General features: G+C 44.0%; 3 non-coding genes across 3 annotated transcripts; all 3 read right to left on the bottom strand.

The window, feature by feature from the left end:
* Nucleotides 1-938: 938 nt before the first annotated feature.
* On the bottom strand, nucleotides 939-1,010 carry trnae-cuc (transfer RNA glutamic acid (anticodon CUC)). Its single transcript has one exon. It is a non-coding gene; the product is annotated as a tRNA-Glu (tRNA).
* A 2,743-nt stretch (nucleotides 1,011-3,753) lies between these two features.
* On the bottom strand, nucleotides 3,754-3,835 carry trnas-uga (transfer RNA serine (anticodon UGA)). The gene has a single exon. It is a non-coding gene; the product is annotated as a tRNA-Ser (tRNA).
* A 982-nt stretch (nucleotides 3,836-4,817) lies between these two features.
* trnaa-agc (transfer RNA alanine (anticodon AGC)) lies at nucleotides 4,818-4,889 on the bottom strand. Its single transcript has one exon. It is a non-coding gene; the product is annotated as a tRNA-Ala (tRNA).
* Between the last annotated feature and the right edge of the window lie 515 nt (nucleotides 4,890-5,404).

Raw genomic sequence — 5,404 nt, 5'->3', positions numbered from 1 at the left:
CGCCAACGATCAAAGACTTGACTGACATAGTAACAGACATTAGACATTGGATGAATGGAAAACAGTGACATTCAGGCTTAATTTGGATAAGCACTAATTTGATTGACTTGGACCAAGTAGGCCCCCTATTTTCATTTAAATGTGATTTTGTTTTTATGTTATGTCATGTTATGATATGTTTTATGTAACTATTAAGTTCTTTTAATTACGATTTTTGCTCCCTGGTCGTGTCCTGTATTGTTTTATGTTTAATCAAAAGAAAAGAAAAAAGGACACACAGAACTAGTTCATTTTCTCGCTACGTTATTCCTGGTTCAATCCCGGGTTTCGGCATGTGTACCTGAATGTTAGTCTTTGCTCAAAAATACAATGAATAGGAATGCTGGGTCGATTGGATATTTTGCGAGATCAGGACATAAATGGCCTGGAAAGGATCTATAAAACATAAACAGCAAGCTTTCGTTGGAACATTGTTCGCATGAACATGTTTGGTAACATGTTTGGTTTCGCTGAATGTTGTACCCAAGACCTTCTGCGTGTAGGGCAGATGTGATGACCACCACACAATGAAACCATGAAGCAGAAGTTTGCCTACTTCAATGCTGCTCTCTTTGATATAGCCCAATGATCAAATGTCATACTTATTTTCAAAACAGGACATCCTGTAGAAAGGTGTGGTTCAACGGTATAGCGGTTAGCGCTCTGAATCCAGAGTTTTTCTTCATTTCTTATTGCAATTAGAGGGACACCAACCAACCTGCTAGTCTATAGATGCATAGAAAAGCTGAAGGTTGATTACAAACTTCCGCATGCTGCGCCCAAATTGATGCCAAGTTTCTATGCCTCTCTTCACCTCCGTCTAGCTTGAATGTACTCGTAACCACGGTGAGTCTTGTACATAATGTGGCTACAAGTATTCCAGAAGGACAGACCAGATATTCCCATACCTGGAGTTGAACCCGGGCCACCTGAATGAGAGCCAGGAATCCTAACCGCTAGACCATATGGGAAGGATTTGAGAAGGTAAGAGCTAATTTAATGGTAAAAAAGATAAGATAAGATAAGATAAGATGAGATGAGATGAGATGAGATGAGATGAGATAAGATAATAAGATAAATACATAAATACCATTGCATGTGATCACAACAGTTATTGCACATGAATATGTGTCATGAAGGCACATAGATTGCACATGAATTTCACAGTAATTGCACATGAATTGCACATGGATTCCAACAGCAATTGCACATATGACGGAATTGCACATCAGTATTAGGTTAGGTCAGTATTGCGAGTGTTCAGGACTAACAGTGTTTGTTATAAAGTCTGACAGCAGCAGGAAGGAAAGACCTACGAAACCTTTCCCTCACACAGCGAGGGTGGATTAGTCTCTCACTGAAGCTGCTCTCCAGAGCGGACATAGTGTCCTGCAGGGGATGACACTCATGGTCCAGCATAGATGTGAATCTAGCCAGGACCCTCATGTCCCCCACCTCCTGCACCGAGTCCAGAGCACAGCCCAGGACGGAGCTGGACTTCTCGATGACTTTGTCCAGCCTCTTCCTCTCCCTCTCTGTGATGCTGCTGCTCCAGCAGGCCACACCGTACAGGAGGGCTGATGCCACCACAGAGTCGTAGAAGGTCTTCAGGAGTGGCCCTGTCACTCCAAAAGACCTGAGTCTCCTCAGGAGGTAGAGCCGACTCTGTCTCTTCCTGTACAGTGCGTCTGTGTTATGAGTCCAGTCCAGTTTGTGGTTCAGATCAACACCCAGGTACTTGTATGAGTCCATTCTCTCAATGTCCCGTCCCTGGATGTTCACTGGTAAGGGGGCAGTGGGGTGGCGTCTGCGGAAATCCACCACCATTTCCTTGGTCTTCCCCGCTTTGATGAGGTGGTTCCGCTGACACCAGTCCTCAAAGTCCTGCGCCAGTCCTCTGTACTCTGCGTCATCTTCGTCCGTGATGAGTCCGATGATGGCAGAGTCATCAGAGAACTTCTGCAGGACACAGCTGTCCGTGTCATGTCTGAAGTCTGCAGTGTAAAGGGTGAAGAGAAAGGGCGCGAGGACAGTGCCCTGGGGCGCCCCCACACTGCAGGTCCGAGTGTCAGACACACAATCCCGTGCTCTCACAAACTGTAAATCCTCTGGGACCGCATGAGGCTCGCTATTTCCGTCATTTTATTTTGAAGGGACCTCACGTTACCCATGACTACGGCGGGAACCGACTTCCTGTTTGTCCCTCTCTTCTCTCTGAGTTTACGTCCAGCCTGTCTGCTTCGTTGCGTTTTCCTTAGGATGTCCGCCGGGATAACGTGACGATCTCCGGGTAAGACGACTGTTCTCCGCAGTTTCATTAGTTCCTCCTTTGTGTAAACGCGGTACGGCGCCGGCCGGGGGGCGGGGCCGGAGCCGGGGGACTCAGAGCCAAGACACGATGAAAACACTCAATCCAGCCGAATAAAGTCAAAACAAGTTATTTTAAAGCGATTCCAGTGCGTGTCCCGATCGTTCATGAAGTTCCTCTTTCATATAAACGTGTATATAAGCGTGTACCGACAACACGCCGTACTTTGGCGGCGGCCGGAGGGCGCGGGGGGGCTAGCTCGGAGCTAGCTCACATCACAACAACACGACGAAAAACGCTCAAATCCAGCTGAAAAAAGTCAAAAACAGTTGAATTAAAAACGATTCCAGCGCGTGTCCCTATCGTACAGTAAAATAGAAAAAATGTACTAACTATATTTACAAAATATAGGAGATGAAGCACAATAAGTGTGAGAAAAAAGAGAGAGCGTTTACACCGGGCTGCTAGCTGTACCAGCGCCTTATGGCGTATAAAGAAGGCCTCATTGATGCTTGAGAGTTAAGGAACAGTTCTGTATGTAATAGATATAAGCCCATTCCACGTGCAACAAGTCTAGTGATTAGTATTTTCCTTGTGGCTCAGCCTATTAGACCATGGACCTGAAATCCACAATCCCGGATTTTGGAGGCTAGTATCCTGTGCATATTGCTTATGGGGTTATGTACCCATAATAGACTCAAATTGCTTCAAAATGTCTAATCATGGGTCTTTTTTGACCTACATCTTCTTTCACTACTCAGCTATCCTTTTCCCCAAAAAAGAAATAACAATGTAGGATGGATAAAAGAAATGTGCTGCTAGATTCAAAGCAAATGTGGAACTGGGAGCTTGCGCTGAAGATCGGCTTCCATCATCCAACACATTACTGACTAGCTTGGTTAATTTGGATTGACAATGGCAATAATGCAAGAAAAAACATTCTAGCAGAGGATGGTTTCGATCCATCGACCTCTGGGTTATGGGCCCAGCACGCTTCCGCTGCGCCACTCTGCTGAATGGTTATGATCATGGGACTCAAACCCACAATCCCTGGTTCAAGAGGCCAGTGCGTAATGCCCATGGGGCTGTATACGTCTAATAGACTCAAATCGCTTCAAAATATGAAATCTAATTTTAAAGGAATGTGGAACTGGGATCTTGCTACGAAAGACTGTGCTCTAACACTGAGCTACATAACCATCTCTTGTCTGTCATGATTATTGTCCAAGCGAGACCTGGAGTCAACACTTTTCACTTTGTGCCATCAACATATTGAATGGAGATGCAGGGGATTGAAACAAGGATTTCATAAATGCCCTCGTTCTGAAAGAAAGGCTCCGAAATTAAACATCAGCAAACATGCTGGTTTATAGAATAGAACCTCAAAATCTGTGCTGCTAAACACACGTTGCTGACAGGACTCGAACCTGCGCGGGGAAACCCCAATGGATTTCAAGTCCATCGCCTTAACCTCTCGGCCACAACAACAATATACATCAAAACTGTGTTTAAGAAAGTGGAAATTATCCACATTATTTTCTGAAACTAGCGCAATTACATTACCAGATTTAACTCTCCATGAATTCATGGAGACAGCATGTTTTACTAAACATTCTAAGCTCAGGTTTGGCGAGACATACCCATACTGGAAGTTGGGAATGTTGCCCAGGCTGCCTCGGCGAGAACTAGAAATTCTAACCCCTAGACCATATGAGAAATATAAAGATCAAGTGTAACAGATTGAATTGTAACATAAGCCTCATTGATGTTTGAGAGGTTAAAGAACAGTGCATAGTTGGGTCACCAGCTTTTAAGCAAGCATTTTTAATATCTAAATGTGCTTGGTTCTGCATGTCATGGAGAGAAGCACATAGCTCGGGATTTGTATCTTTCTTTTGGTTCAGCCAAATAGAGCCAGGTCTTGATTTTTAATACAGTTTTTTTTTAATGGGGTAGGAAGCACTATCAAGCAGCTCTGAGTTTGTGTTGTCCCGCCCCAGAAAATCTGGCTGAGTGCTCTAAGGAGCTAGATTTAAGTTCCAGTCCCTGTGAAGGGATGCTTTCAAGTACAACCGCTGCTACGTTGCATGGAACAGCTAAAGGTTGATTACTGCATATTGCACGCTGCATCCTAAATGGATGGGATTTTTCAATGTCTCTCTTAACAACCCACAGCGTGTCTTATTCATACTGTGGATTCAAGTCTTCCAAAAGGCTGACCACAATGTTCCCATGCCAGGAGTTGAACCCAGGCCACCTGAATGGGCCACTTTGTCTCACCTTCCTGCAGGTAGTGTGGATGGATGAAATAATATTGTTTGAATTTTATAAGTGCTACAAGGTTCAAAGGTAATGCGGGACTGGGAGCTTGCACTGAATCACCACATGTGCTGATTTGAAATATTTAAGTGAAGGTCTCTAAAATTCACTGCAGTGTAATCTGGCCATTAGCAAAGACTACAGTGTCACCTGGAGATGCTGGGGATTGAACCCAAGACCTCGTACATGCTAAGCATTCGCTCTACCACTGAGCTACACCCCCTTCCTTATCAATGCCTTAAAATGATAGAATGGACAAAAACAGAACAGATAGAATAGAATCAACAGAAACAGTGACCAGATAGGCAATTCAATTCTTCATTTTTTTTTGTTTATTCCAATTTGACTGGTTGTGACACAAAGGTTTGTCCCATTGTTACTTTACTTACATGTGCGTCACTTTTTGTGTGTTACAGTAACTTTTTTGGCCTGATCACCCAGTCCACAAGTGTTCCTGTACCTATATATTTACAAATCAAGCACTGTTAAGCAGGTGGCATCCTTTGCTGGTCAGGGGGAAGAGAAAGGTATGTTTCCAGCAGGGTTCTAAGAAATATGAAGCAATGCCAATGGATTTTTTGCCCATCAGCTTGACCACCTGGCCACCACAATACTGCATCTTTGGAAAATTACAGTGAAAGCTTTAGACCAATAAAAAAATCAAGATATGCTTGTCCAGTCAAGAATTGCTGGAAAACATGACTGATCCCAAATGAAGTAAAGTATGCGCTCTACCGC

The sequence above is a fragment of the Eucyclogobius newberryi genome, unplaced genomic scaffold, assembly GCF_026437365.1.
Source record: "Eucyclogobius newberryi isolate DKJ021-1_F unplaced genomic scaffold, fEucNew1.0.hap1 SCAF_83, whole genome shotgun sequence".
Lineage (NCBI taxonomy): Eukaryota > Metazoa > Chordata > Actinopteri > Gobiiformes > Gobiidae > Eucyclogobius > Eucyclogobius newberryi.
The sequence above is the reverse complement of the archived record's forward strand: the minus strand, read 5'-3'. Positions and strand labels throughout refer to the sequence as shown.